The 16,227-nt window shown below is 32.6% G+C and overlaps 1 long non-coding RNA gene across 1 annotated transcript; it reads left to right on the top strand.

Annotated features, from left to right (window-relative positions):
• The first annotated feature begins 4,980 nt into the window (after positions 1 to 4,980).
• On the top strand, positions 4,981 to 14,940 carry LOC143072620 (uncharacterized). Its single transcript, XR_012977260.1, has 3 exons — positions 4,981 to 5,064; positions 9,771 to 9,848; positions 14,546 to 14,940. It is a non-coding gene; the product is annotated as an uncharacterized LOC143072620 (long non-coding RNA).
• The last annotated feature ends 1,287 nt before the right edge of the window (positions 14,941 to 16,227 follow it).

Raw genomic sequence — 16,227 nt, 5'->3', positions numbered from 1 at the left:
AGTATTAAATTTTATTAATATGTTATCTATGCAACTATTAAACCGGCTGATTTCACAACAATAAATTAATACTGTGTTAAATGTGTTTTAAATAATATTTCATAGTTTTCTTGAGTAATAGGCATTTATAAAGTAACAACCAAGGAGGTTTTTTTTATAAAGGTGGAGAGTTCTAGGCTGTGTATAAAGAAGATAACTATGCCCAACTATATTAATTCCATATTTATTTTCACAATTATCCTTTCCGTACCAGGGATACTATTGTTGCTCTTGTGCTTCGTCGTATCACTAAAGTATGATTCAACACTGATTTCGTTTACTAAAAAATAGCAATATCGGGAAGAATAAAAAGCGATGATATAAAACTTTGTTCTTTGTGTTGAAAGGGAAATAACTCGACATCAAAACAATATCAAATACCAATGAACTTCTTTCCAGTTTCCTTTTCATGTTTAAAAGAAAGAAGATTATTGTTTTTCAAGTTGTTATTAATTTAAATCTGACAAGATCAAAGGTGTTGAAAAAGAACAAGGGAAGTAATTAATCAATTTATTGTTTCTGGTATTGTCAAATAATTGTACCTGTTTAGGAAGTACCCAGAGGGGGGATAGATGTCTTGTAAAAATCAATTTATTGTTCCTAAATTTTGTATTATCAAGTAACATATCTTGATTACATGCGATTGAAAAATGATGAATTGGAACATTTTTATTAAAATTACATACGCGGATCAAAGTGATCAAGGAACAGATCGATTAAAATCGTTTTATTGGGTTTACAAACTCAAATGCAGTATTGCATGTCACAAAGACATAAACTATTCAATATAAAAAAAACCAAGAATGTGTCCATAGTACACGGATGCCCCACTCACACGATCATTTTTCTATGTTTAATGTACCGTGAAATTGGGGTAAAAACTCTAATTTGGCGTTGAAATTAGAAAAATCATATCATAGGGAACATGTATACTAAGTTTGAATTTGATTGGACTTCAACTTCATCAAAAACTACCTCGACCAAAAACTTTAACCTGAAGCGGGACAGACGAACAAACGAACGATAAGACGAACGGACGCACAGATCAGAAAACATAATGCCCCTCAACTATCGTAGATCGGGCATAAAAACCATGCAAAATATTACTATTTATAACATGAACAGCCATTATCATGATCTGTTGGAGATTTTCCGTCACAATTAATGATCTTTAGAAATATCTTGGGAAAGAAAATTGTGAATATTGATTATGAGAATCTTTATATGATTTCTTTATTCAAAAAAGCAAATGAATATGATAGCATTATTCAGATGAAATAGTGATCGTATATAAAACGATTTTTACATGGTAAGCTATGGTTCAAGGATCTAATTGGTCTGACAACTGGCTGCTGAAAATTTTAAAACACCCAACATTTTTGAAAGAAACCGCACAAGAATCATGAAAAAAATAAGAAAATTATATGATAGGGTATGTTATTTCTGTATAAATATATGACAAGGATGGATATCAGGTGGCTCACTGACTGAGTGACCTTCCCTTCCACAAAAGAATTGACGCCCACTCCCCTACCCACATACACTCACAAAAACTGACTCACTCACGTATCTTCCCTTGAGGCAATGGGACAACTGCCTCGACAAAGCTTTGGCAAAGAAAAAAGCTATAAAAGGACTGGTAAAGTAAGATAGAATATATATGTACCCAATAGACTTCGTATTTTAGTAGTATATATGTATTCTATGTACGTAGGATTGAGCAAATTATACTTTGTAAGACAAACCTTGATTCATAAAAGATAGAACTGTAAAACACATGGCGTGATTCTTACAGTCGATTGCATTGAGTGTATATGTAAAGGTAATATCTTTGGTTAACATGCTTGCTAGCTAAACCGTGAAGTCATTATAAGGTTAGGTATACTACCATCCTTTCGAAGTAGTCTAGTCCTACAGACAGATATAGATTGGTTATCTGTCGGACTGGTCTACTCTTAAAGGAGGATAGTTTATCTAACCTTCACGATTCAGCTAGCAAGCAAGCTAACCAAAGATAATACCTTTACCTACACACTCAATACAATCGGCTGTAATTCGTTTTATTGACTACATGTGTGTTGCTTCGGTGGATCCGGTTTTTTAACAGAAATTTTTCATCATATGGGAACTAAGTGTGCCCTTCTTATCAACAACGTGTTCCTTTATTTATATGGTGCAGTTGAATAGATCCATGCGTGTATATAGTGTCAATTAAGTCATAGCTTACCTTAAATTTTAATATATTCTAATCTGTACAAAAAAAGTTTTTAGAGATGATCATGATTATTTCAGTTAAACGACAATTAACCAAACCTGTTTTAAATTTGTCTGTTGGCATCTGTAAGTGCTAAGTATACTTTGGAAAATTGTTTGTCTCCTCAGAACGACACTCACTGTTTGGTAAAAGTGTCAATAAACCCAATTATACTGATTCGTCTGTATCTGTATTTTGATTGACGTATTAGTTCATATCATAAGGAAATTGGTTTTAGTGTTGTAATCTCAAACTTAACGTAATTTCTTATCTTTTTAATACCAAATTGACCTGTCTTATGATGACCAAAAAAAACACATATCTTGATATGTATATATAAGAGCCTAGGTGGTCGAGCGGTCTAGCGCGTCAGGCATAGTGCAATGCGATTTGGTGCCACGATATCTCAGTAGCATGAGGTCAAATCTCGGCAAGGGAATAACAAAAAATTTGCTTACGCAAATTTACAGATCTAACATTGTTGGGCTGTTGTTTAGACGAATTATATATACATATATACGAATTACATATACATAATTATATATAGATATAATACGAAATTGACCTGTCTTATGATGACAAAAATATATATTTATTTATCATATACTTAGACTAAATAACATATAAATTTTACCGTATGATAATAGCATTAAATTGACGTAAATTCCATATTTTTCGAATTGGTGCTTAGCGGGCTGATATGAAAAGTTTATCACATGCTTCGATTGTTATCACATGCCTTTCCGTAACGTTATCACATGGCATTCCGGTAATACTCGGCCAATTCCGGAAAATACACCTCAATGCTACGTTTGCAGTGAAAAACATTACAAAGTAGTGCACAAAAAAATTATTTGAATACTGGAAAGTATATTGTATAAATTAAAAAAAAACAAAAGTAAAATAAAAAAAATAATTATTCAATAAATGCATTTTTTAAGTTTTTCTGAAACATAATTTAGAAAGTTTCTTTAAAAAGTTGACTTTTCCAAACAATGATCATTATGTATGTTGTTGAATTATTTTTTTGTTGATTCGTCCATATTAAAATGTTTTTTTTCTCTCTCTCTGTTGAGGCATATGATAGAACGATTTCATATTAAATGTATCAAATTTTGGGTCCGACGGCCGTGAACTTCAGGAACTACGTAAAAGGATCAATATATGAATCTGTTATTTTTCTGTACTGTTGAAGCATATGATAAAAAGATCATAACATGTCATTTTTCATATCGCATGTATTATCAGCCCTCGGTCAATATCAGCCCTCGAGCCATGCGGCTCTTGGGCTGATATTGAACCTAGGGCTGATAATACATGCGATATGAAAAATGTCATGTAATAATCTGATAATATTCGAGTATCATACATTTGAATTAATAATATGAGTGAAGCTTTCACTTCTCTAAACCACCTTATTGTGATCCTGTCATTCGTGATGCATCCCCCTTTTTTTCTGACAATCTTCTACCAGATTCTATATGCATACCTAATCTAAACAAACTTACTGTAAAATTGAATAAAAGGAGATTTTTTAAATTAAAAACACTAATGAATAAGTAAAAACACAAAAATACTAAACTCCGACGGAAAAATTCAAAACGGAAAGTCCCTATCAAATGGATAACAACAGTCATATTCCTAACTTGGTACAAGCATTTTCTTATGTAGAAAGGGAAACAACTCCAATACCAGGTTTTTGTATCGGTTTGCGACGAACTTGCAAAACATTGTTATTATGATAGGTTATTTGTAGAAACGGTGGTTATGTTCGGTAATTCATTGTTTAATTGTTGAAAAGGAGGATCGGGTTATTTTAACGTTTGTCTTTCGCTTACTAGAGGAGGGTCTAAAACGCGGAAGTGAAAAATGGGTACATTATAACTAATATCTCTGGAACCGATAAAGCTAAATTAATAAATAAACCTGATTTTAAAAGCTTTTATAATTGTCTGAATATGGAAAATGACTGAATATGGAAAATTGACCGTATTGTACAACAAACAACACTGTTTAGTTCCGATAGGTGGTATATGGTACATGAATAAATACGGTGCTTAAACTTGATGGCTAAATGAAGGTCTGCAGTGGCGGATCCAGCCATTTAAAAAAAGGGGGGTCCCAACCCAGAGTAAAGCGGGGTTTCCAACTATATGCTCCCATTCCAATGCATTGATCGGCCAAAAAAAAGGGGGGTTCCAACCCCCGGACCCCCCCCCCCCCCCCCCCCCCCGGATCCGCCACTGGTCTGATGATGTCACTTAGTTGCTCACTAATGGATATTGAAACAATATGATACTACAAAGGCTATCCAGATTGGGGAGGCAAAAAGCTATAATTAATATACCAAATATACATGTTACTAGTACAAATGTACATAATTGCGATGCCGATACATTTATTTTTTGACATTACGCCTGTACCTGGACCCGCCCCTGCAAAATGCTATTGTTCTGCAAACGAAAAAACAAAATGAAACAAAATAATCCTCATATTATTTTTCTAGTGTCTTTGCACCTTAAAAATCACAATGAAGCAGAAGTTGGCGTATTTTTTTTTTGTATAACTTTAGAAAGGTTAAACTTGTGTTTTGAACCTGAACAGATTTTACAATACTGTATTTAGGCTTCATGGTTCATTAGACAAAATGCCTCACGGCTGTTTATTGGGTACTGAGTTCTTTTGTTCTTATTTGTGAACACTTTATCATCATAAATTCATTTCGAATTACTAGTTATACTGAAGTGGCTGTTGGAAAGTCTCTTGCTTAGGTAGGTGTCATTCTTTCTTTAAAAAAGGTTTTACTTTATGTCCTTTATGACCCCTTCTGCAGCCAGTTTAAGACGAACTTTTCAAACTGCTATACTAGTATCAAAACAACAAATATAATGAATAATAGAGATAGGCCATTTTGTTTATATACCAAGGGGAAACTTCGTGCAAAGCATTATTATTTACTGTTTCACTGCATTTAATAGAAAAGTGGACTTGTGGCAAATAAGCTAAGATATTTATAGAACATCCACAGCCTTTAATACAGAGATTTTTGTTATAAAATTTTAAACGTAGATTAATGACTTGCTTTTCTATGACGTGCTAGTGTTTATTTTTTTACAAACAGTTCTAAACAACCTTGAAGTTGCAAAAAAAATCGTGTTGAGTCACTTCAGTCGAGCACACCATAAAAGGTGTACTTGATTTGATCCATATTTATATTTGTTTTCACCAATAACTAAATTGAAGGAAATAATTGCTATCAAGTACCGAATTGCCAGTACATGTACAATGGGACAGGCTGTGGATTTTTGTCGAGCCTGCAACTTTTGTTGCAGAAAGCTCGACTTAGGGATAGTGATCCGGCGGCGGCGGCGTTAGCCAACTTCTTAAAAGGTTTATATTTTAGAAGGTGAAAGACCTGGATGCTTCATACTTTGTATGTAGATGCCTCATGTTACGAAGTTTCCGTCAGTCACATGTCCAATGTCCTTGACCTCATTTTCATGGTTCAGTGACCACTTGAAAAAAAAATTCCGAATTTTTGTAATGTTGAATTCTCTCTTATTATAAGTAATAGGATAACTATATTTGATATGTGCGTACCTTGCAAGGTTCTCATGCCCGTCAGACAGTTTTCACTTGACCTCGACCTCATTTCATTGATCAGTGAACAAGGTTAAGTTTTGGTGGTCAAGTCCACATCTCAGATACTAAAAGCAATAGGTGTTGTACATTCAATGTATGAAAGGACTGTAAGGTGAACATGTCCAACTCAGGCCTGCAGGTAACATCTGACCTTGACATCATTTACATGGTTCAGTTTCTTATACTGTTTGCAATGCAATTATAGGTCTACTACATTTGGTGTATGGAATAATTGTAAGGTGTACATGTCTAACTGGCAGGTGTCATGACCATGACCTCATTTTCATGGTTCAGTGGTCAAAGTTAAGTTTTTGAGTTTTGGTCTTTTTTTTCTAATACTATATGCAATTGGTCAACTATATTTGGTGTATGGAAATATTTTATGATCTATATGTCAGTCGCACATTTTTTATTTGACCCTGGCCTCGTGTTCACAGTTCATTGCTCATTGTTAAGTTTTTGGGTTTTGATCTGTTTTTCTTAAACTATAAGCAATAGGTCAATTATATATGTTGTATGGAAAAATTGTTAGCTGTACATGACTGCCTGGCATGGTTCATCTGACCTTGACCTCTTTTTCATGGTTTATTGCTCATTGTTAAGTTTTTGTGTTTCGGTCTGTTTTTCATGAACTTCATGTATAAGCAATAGATCGATTAACTATATTTGTTGTATGGAAGAATTGTCAGCTGTACATGTCTGTCTGGCATGGTTCATCTGACCTTGACCAAGTTTTTTTCCTCCAAACTTTAATTTATATTTTTTAGTATCATTACAAAGTTATAAAGCATGGAAATTGATAAGAAAGTGTTTGTGGTAATTGAAATAGCACTTCAATCCAACTGAACAATGTACTTAATCTTTTAAAAATAATTTGTATGATTGTAAATGAGACAAACTTTCACCAGAGACCAAATATGTTGAGGTATGTAACCAATACAGTTCACACACAATATAGCCTTCAACACAGAGCAATATATCCCATATACATAAAGATCTGATTGCTATTAAATTTTTCTTCCCCCTCCTCCCTTTGGGTGACTCGGGACTAGAAATACCAGGTCACCATAGGGCTTTCTCAAACTGAAAGTAATACCCACACCAGAGTGGGGCATTAATATCACTGCATGCGGTAAAAAATATGAATGTTAGATATGATGCATTGTGTACAGAGTTCAGAACTCTGTGGATTATAAACCCTTGCTTAAACATTATCTCTTTGAGTATGGCACGCCATTTTTATATTTATTCAAATTTGAAGATATCTTATTTATTTAACAAGATATCTAAATATTAAGTATTAAGATATCTTTAATTTTTATAAGATATCTCATTTAATTTGAAAGTAAATAAGATATCTCTATTAGTTTATAAGATATCTCTATAAGTTAATAAGATATCTCTATTAATTAATAAGATATCTTATAAAGTATATAAGATATCTTACTTCTTTATAAAGATATCTTTTAAATACATACTTTATAAGATATCTTATATATTAAATAAGATATCTTTATAACCAATTAAATAAGATATCTCTATAAGTTAATAAGATATCTCTAAAAGTTTATAAGATATCTCTATTAGTTTATAAGATATCTCTATAAGTTAATAAGATATCTCTAAAAGTTTATAAGATATCTCTATTAGTTTATAAGATATCTCTATAAGTTAATAAGATATCTCTAAAAGTTTATAAGAGATCTCTATTAGTTTATAAGATATCTCTATTAGTTAATTCTTTATAAAGATATCTTTTAAATACATACTTTATAAGATATCTTATAAAGTATATAAGATATCTTACTTCTTTATAAAGATATCTTTTAAATACATACTTTATAAGATATCTTATTAATTAATAAAGATATCTTATAAACTAATAGAGATATCTTATTAATTAATAGAGATATCTAATAAACTATAAGAGATATCTTATTATACCCCACGCAATGGGTTGCGGAGGGTATAATGTTTTTGACCCGTCTGTCCGTCCGTCCGTCAGTCCTGTTTCTTGTCATCGCAACTCCTCTCAAACCACACAACAGAATTTCACGAAACCTTTTCAGATAATAAGGACATACTATGTAGTTGTGCATATCAACGGGAAATTGCGATTCAATTTTTTTTCTAGGAGTTACAGCCCTTTGAACTTATTTACTTTAATGTACTACTGCAACAGTTCGTCATCGCAACTCCTTTGAAACCATACAATAGAATTTCATGAAATTTTGTAGATAATAAGGACATACTACGTAGATGTGCATATTGATAGGAAATTACGATTTTTTTTTTTCTTTCTAGGAGTTATGCTCCTTTGAACTTATTTGCTTCAATGTACTTCTGCAACAGTTTGTAATCGCAACTCCTCTGAAACCACACAACAGAATTTCATGAAACTTTGTAGATAATAAGGACATACTATGTAGATGTGCATTTTAACAGAAAATTATGATTCAATTTTTTTTCTTATACAATTTTCTTTTCTTACACTTATTTCATTTCTCCAATGACAATGTGGGGACGATGGGGTATGTGAGCGCGTTCACTACGGTTCTTTAATTAACTTATGGAAATATCTTATTAAGTAAATAAGATATCTTATTTAATATATAAGATATCCTATTTAATAAATCAGATATCTCAATTAATATATAAGATATCTCATTTTGTTATTAAGATATTTCAATTAGTTTATAAGATATCTTATTTAACTAAATCTCGAAATTGAATAAATATTATAACGGCGTGCCATATTTGAGAGGTTAGTAGGTGGCATAAAATATTTTTCATAGATTTTATTTTTTTAATATTTCAAAAATAATATTGGTCGCTAGTAAAAATTCTTCAGCTTATGCTAAGTAATGAAATTTGAAGAGAAAAAAACCAACAAACTTTCGCTCTCTTGCTACCCTTTTTTTTTGATAAGTGTAAGAAGAACTAGAAATTAATTTGTTGTGGCCTTCAGCATATCATGTTTTCTAAAAGTTTGTTACCTGAGTGATATTAAGGTCCTCTTTCATTGTAAAATCACTTCCTGAAAATTGTGAGTTATGGGCTGTGCATGAATGTCAAAACTTTTATTTTAGATCATTTGAATTCTCGTTGGACGGTTTACTCATCTTTATTAATGTCTTTTAGCTGCATGCAGGGTCTGAACACTTTTCATTGGCTTGTAATGATCAGAAGGTTTATTGAAATACCACATCCTCCAGACATATTGTCATTACGCAGGCTGTCTTATAGTTGTTAATTTCTGTGTCATTTGGTCTTTTGTGGAGAGTTGTCTCATCATACCCCATCTTTTTACTTTTATACGCCCATTTAAGGGACATATTATGGTATACCTTGTCCAACAATAACTCCAAAATGCTTTAACCAATTGGCATTAAAACTTTGATAATTATTTTTAAAATGTTTTGAGGTAAGCTCCCTTTCAATCTTTATAAATTTTAAATTTTGTGTTTTATAAGTCATGAGATTTTATTCATAAAAAAATGGGGATTTTCCCGTTTTTCAGACAATAACTCAAGTGCTTTGAGCAGTTTTCATGAAAATTTGGTGACGGGTTTCTACCTATTAAATTAAACCTCCTTTAATTATTTTTTTTTTATAAATTTATAACATTGAGGACTTATGGAACTTTATTCTTCAAAAGCGTCCAGCGTATCATGTGCTTGGAAATCTTTTCTCTAATTTAGTCTAACAGAACGAAAGAAAAACTTCTGATTGTCAATTTGGATATCTTCATATTACTTTGACTTAAGTATATTTTTTATTTCAATTACTAACTGTTTTCTCATACATATAAGACTAATTTTTTTTTGTATTACAGATGGATGAGCCCAGATGAAAGTTCAGTCCTGACACCTACGGGCAGACGATTTCATTTTAGTTGCCAGATAATGATGATGTAAGTATTTGCTGATTACAATTGTATTTGAAACTGGTAAAAGTTTTTATACGCCTGCAGTCGTATATTGGTATCACGTCGTCGTCGTCAGCGGCATCCAAAGACAGATGGTTTCCGAATAATAACTTTAGTATAAGTAAATGGAAATCAATAAAATGTTAACACAATGTTAACACAATGTTTATAACCACAAAAGGAAGGTTGGGATTGATTTTGGGGGCCCAAAACATACATTTATCTTGTTTCAGGACAATAAGTTGTGTATAAGTATTTCAATTACTCTGAAATTGTACCATAATGTTCATACTATTAAGTAGAAGTTTGGGATTTCTTGTAAGGGTTATGGGGCAAACAGCTAAGGAATTAAGGGCCAAAAAGGGGCCAAAAACAAGCATTTTTGAAGTTTCGGGACAATAACTTGTGTTTAATTGTATGGATCTCTCTGACATTGTACAACAAGGTTCCATACAATGAAGGGAATGTTTGGTGTCAGTCTGGGGTTAATATCCCTAAACATTTAGGAATAAGATGCCAAAAAGGGCCAAAAAGAAGCATTTTACTAGTTTACAGACAATAAGTTGTGTTTAAGTGTATGGATCTCTCTGAAATTATGCTACAAGGTTTCTTAGGCGGCAACCATTTGATTTTCTGAGGGGAGGGGCTATGGATTTTTTTTCTGGACAAACTTTTTTTTTCACCTGCGGCGAAAAACAATATTTTTTTTCAAAAGTTGAAAACAATTTTTTTCTTTCAATGTTAGCATTACATACAGTGGCAGCTGAGGATGAAACAAGCAGTTTTTTTTTCTCAATCAAAACAGATTATTTTTTTCTCCGAAAACTGGAAACAAAGTTTTTTTTCCAAAAAAATCCATAGTCCCCCCAGAAAATCAAAGGGTTGCTGCCTTACTACAAAGGAAAGGCTGGAATTGAGTTTTTGGGTTCTTACTTGAAGGGTTTCAATAAGTTAGGGGCCAAAAAGGGCCCAAATCAGCATTTTTAGCTCACCTGGCCCAAAGGTCAAAGTGAGCTTTTCTCATCACTTGGCGTCTGGTGTCGTCAAGCGTCGTTAGCTTTTACAAAAATCTTCTCCTCTAAAACTACTGGGCCAAATTTAACCAAACTTGGCCACAATCATCATTAGGGTATCTAGTTTAAAAAATGTGTCTGGTGACCCGGCCAACCAACCAAGATGGCTGCCATGGCTAAGAATAGAACATAGGGGTAAAATGTAGATTTTGGCTTAAAACTCTGAAACCAAAGCATTTAATGCAATCTGACATGGATTAAAATTGTTTTTTAGGTTAAGATCTATCTGCCCTGAAATTTTCAGTTGTATTGGACAATGGCTTGTTGGGTTACTGCCCCTGAATTTGTAATTTCACGGAAATTTTGCCGTTTTTGATTATTATCTTGAATATTATTATAGATAGATATAAACTACAAACAGTAATAATGTTCAGAAAAGTAAGATCTACAAATAAGTCAACATGACTAAAATGATCAGTTGACCACTTAAGGAGTTGTTGCCTTTTATAATCAATTTTTACCTATTTTTCGTAAATTTTTGTAATCTTTCACAAAAATTCCTCTGAAACTACTGGGCCAAATTTAACCAATCTTAGCCACAATTATAATTAAGGTATCTTATTTAAAAAATGTGTGTGGTGACCCGGCCAACTAACCAAGATGGCTGCCATAGCTAAAAATAGAACATAGAGGTTAAATGTAGATTTTGGCTCAGGAGCCTGTAATTCAGTGGTTGTCGTTTGTTTATGTGTTACATATTTGTTTTTCGTTCATTTTTTTTCATAAATAAGGCCGTTAGTTTTCTCTTTTGAATTGTTTTACATTGTCTTATCGGGGCCTTTTATAGCTCACTATGCGGTATGGGCTTTGCTCATTGTTGAAGGCCGTATGATGACCTATAGTTGTTAACGTCTGTGTTATTTTGGTCTTTTGTGGATAGTTGTCTCATTGGCAATCATACCACATCTTCTTTTTTATATTATAACTCTGAAACCAAAGCATTTAGAGCAAATCTGACAGGGAATTAAATTGTTAAAAAAATCAATATTTATGTTTAATAATAATATATAATATAATTCTGTTCAGCAAAGTAAGATGTAGAAATAAGTCAACATGCCTTAAATAGTCAGATGACCCCTTAAGGAGTTATTGCCCTTTTTTAGTCAATTTTCAACAGTTTTCATTAATTTTGTTAATTTTTACAAAATATTTTCCTCCGTTACTAAAGGGCCAATTTTATTATAGATAAAGAAAATTGTAAGTGGCAAGAATTTTCAGTAAAGTAAGATCTACAAACACATCACCATCACCAAAACACAATTTTGTCATGAATCCATCTGTGTCCTTTGTTTGATATGCACATAGATCCAAGGTGAGCGACACAGCTCTTAAGAGCCTCTAGTGGTAGTTTTCAGTCAATAACTTGTCTTTTTAAAAGTGTATAAATCTCTCTGAAATGATACCACAAGTTTCCATACTACAAAGGATGGTTATAAGGGGTAATGGAACAAATTATTAAGCAATAAAGGGCAAAAAAGGGGGGACAAAGGTTTTTCTGGACAACTTAAACAATTTAAAAGCAGTGTAAGTAGCATATTAATCTATTGCAATAAAAATTCATAATATCTAATAAAATTTGTAGATTTAGCTAACAAAGTCCTTATATTTGTATAAGTAACATTTGTTTATAGTGGAAAATTGTTTTAACCTTGAATAAGCTTCAATTTAACAAATTGCTTGCTAGTGCCTCTTTGTGATAACCATCATTAGATAATTCTGGTTCATTTCTCAATCATTCTATCATGAAGGGACAATCAATAATTCGATTTTGATTGATAGTCTTTTTCAAAAATGATGAATGGTTCTTTATATTGGTATGTTATCATTTTAAACGTTTCAAATTTATGAAATGATATTCGTACACCAATGTTTTTGATACACCAATAACAAAAACTGAAATATATTGAATTGATACATTTTGTAATTATTCAAAATTATATCAGAAACATATATTATAAAATAATGAACCTGTTAAAGGGAGACAATACTTGCATAACTTTTTCGAATTGGCACATAATACAACGGAATGTCACTCTTGCTCACAAATGGCACATCAATATAATTAATTAACTCTACAATCGTGCTCCACCTTCAATGATGATTCTAAATTAATTATAAATATAACCAAAATTTGTTAATCTATAGATAGTGAAGACTAATGAAAGCTAACCCACTGTTAAAATATTTCTTTGCAATTTTTTGAAACTTCCTCAGAAAAATGCTCGAGCCACTTGACTTTCATAGCTCATAATTAACGTTTTTACACAATATTTAAATAAAGTAGCTAAAGATTATTCACTTCTCAAAGTGTAAGAAGCAATAAAAATCGTATGCTTGCACCATCTTACCCTAATACAGATTTAATTAAGTTCTGAACATTTCGACATTTCTTTTCGTTTATTTTGATGAAAACTGGTTTTAAACAAATCACAAGTACGTGTTAAGATCCGACTAAATACCTATATCCTGATATCGTCAGGTAAATTTGCTAGTAAATGGGAGGTAATCCAATTATAATTTTAAGAATACTATTAAAATTATCCTTACTTGTGGAAAGACCTGCAATTGTGAACAATTGGATTTTAAGTTTCTTTATATTTTTTATAGCCTATAGAAAATATATAACATAGGTAACTTCAAAGAATTGAAAGTGATGTATGTTTATCTATACTGAGCTAAAAAAGTTTAGCAACAAAAATATGAAATTTTATTACAAAATGATAATAAAAAAATGGAATTATGACATGTCAGAAGCAACATGAATGTTGAACACTCATATTCATTAGGATATTTTTTGTATGGAGCACGGGAGGGTCAAAATGCGGAAATGAGTATAGTGTTATTCAAAATCAATTTCTCTGCCATGTTGTAAGTGCATCAATGAAGGATTGGCAGGAACACCAGCAGCTACCCTTAGTCAATGCACTACTCTTGTGGCCAGAAAAAAATTACCACATGTTGACGATTATTGTTTTTGGTCTACGGCATATCGACCTATCCTGTGTTGTTGCAATTTATTGATTTCTGTTTGCTAGTCCCTAAACTGTTGACTTATGCACATAAAATCGAGCCACGACGTCAGCAACACTCATGCCGGCATCAACCATTCTAAGAGCCATCTGACCGTCATTTTCCGAGAGGCATGGTTGACGCTTCATGCATTTTTTTCAAACTTTTATGTGTTTTTCTAACTAATGGTGTGTTTCTGAATGTGTGTGCAAAAAAAAAAAAAAATTTTGTTTTAAAAGTACAGGTACAGAAAGTAAAACATCAATTACACGTGCAAAGCTGAAATGGCACGAAATCAATCACCTGGCAAAAAGTACAACTGTTTAAAATTTCAGGTAAAACTAAGGATTATATCAATGATGTTTAATAAAAAAAAAACCAGAAACAACAAATAACAATGAAAAAAAAAAGTGTTGCTAAACTTTTTTGGCTCAGTATATTTCATTTTTATGTTTTCATATGTATGGTGTTTTTTTCTTTCTGTTTTTTATAGGTGTATTTCTTTCTTCTTTTTTTTTTTTGGATCTATTTCCATTTTCTATAGGTCACTTTAAAGAATTGTAAGTGAGGTATGGTTATCTATTTCATTTTATGTTTTAGGTGGCGTCCAGGATCAGACAGCAGGTAAGTTTTGATAGGATTGTGTGCATGTTTGTATGCCTTTTTGTCCAAGTTTCCTCTAGGTGGCGTCCAAGGATCGGACAGGCAGGTATGTTTAGATAAGATTGTGTGTTTTGTATGCATTTTTGTCCAAGTTTCTTCTAGGTGCCGTCAAAGGATCCAAGGAAAAGGTATGTTAAGATAAGATTGTGTGTTTGTATGTATTTTTGTCCAAGTTTCCTCTAGGTGTCGTCAAAGGATCCAAGGGAAAGGTATGTTAAAATAAGATTGTGTGTTTGTATGCATTTTTGTCCAAATTTCCTCTAGGTGGCGTCAAAGGATCCAACGGAAAGGTATGTTAAGATAAGATTGTGTGTTTGTATGCATTTTTGTCCAAATTTCCTCTAGGTGTCGTCAAAGGATCCAACGGAAAGGTATGTTAAGATAAGATGGTGTGTTTGTATGTATTTTTGTCCAAATTTCCTCTAGGTGCCGTCAAAGGATCCAAGGGAAAGGTATGTTAAGATAAGATTGTGTGTTTGTATGCCTTTTTGTCCAAATTTCCTCTAGGTGCCGTCAAAGGATCCAAGGGAAAGGTATGTTAAGATAAGATTGTGTGTTTGTATGCATTTTTGTCCAAATTTCCTCTAGGTGGCGTCAAAGGATCCAACGGAAAGGTATGTTAAGATAAGATTGTGTGTTTGTATGCATTTTTGTCCAAATTTCCTCTAGGTGCCGTCAAAGGATCCAATGGAAAGGTATGTTAAGATAAGATGGTGTGTTTGTATGCCTTTTTGTCCAAGTTTCCTCTAGGTGTCGTTAAAGGATCCAAGGGAAAGGTATGTTAAGATAAGATTGTGTGTTTGTATGTATTTTTGTCCAAATTTCCTCTAGGTGTCGTCAAAGGATCCAAGGGAAAGGTATGTTAAGATAAGATTGTGTGTTTGTATGCCTTTTTGTCCAAGTTTCTTCTAGGTGCCGTCAAAGGATCCTACGGAAAGGTATGTTAAGATAAGATTGTGTGTTTGTATGCCTTTTTGTCCAAGTTTCTTCTAGGTGCCGTCAAAGGATCCAACGGAAAGGTATGTTAAGATAAGATTGTGTGTTTGTATGCCTTTTTGTCCAAGTTTCTTCTAGGTGCCGTCAAAGGATCCTACGGAAAGGTATGTTAAGATAAGATTGTGTGTTTGTATGCCTTTTTGTCCAAGTTTCTTCTAGGTGCCATCAAAGGATCCAAGGGAAAGGTATGTTAAGATAAGATTGTGTGTTTGTATGTATTTTTGTCCAAGTTTCTTCTAGGTGTGGTCAAAGGATCCAAGGGAAAGGTATGTTAAGATAAGATTGTGTGTTTGTATGTATTTTTGTCCAAGTTTCTTCTAGGTGCCGTCAAAGGATCCAAGGGAAAGGTATGTTAAGATAAGATTGTGTGTTTGTATGTATTTTTGTCTAAGTTTCTTCTAGGTGCCGTCAAAGGATCCAAAGGAAAGGTATGTTAAGATAAGATTGTGTGTTTGTATGCCTTTTTGTCCAAGTTTCTTCTAGGTGTCATCAAAGGATTCAAGGGAAAGGTATGTTAAGATAAGATTGTGTGTTTGTATGCCTTTTTGTCCAAGTTTCTTCTAGGTGTCGTCAAAGGATCCAAGGGAAAGGTATGTTAAGATAAGATTGTGTGTTTGTATGTA

This window comes from Mytilus galloprovincialis, chromosome 4 (assembly GCF_965363235.1).
Source record: "Mytilus galloprovincialis chromosome 4, xbMytGall1.hap1.1, whole genome shotgun sequence".
Lineage (NCBI taxonomy): Eukaryota > Metazoa > Mollusca > Bivalvia > Mytilida > Mytilidae > Mytilus > Mytilus galloprovincialis.
The sequence above is the reverse complement of the archived record's forward strand: the minus strand, read 5'-3'. Positions and strand labels throughout refer to the sequence as shown.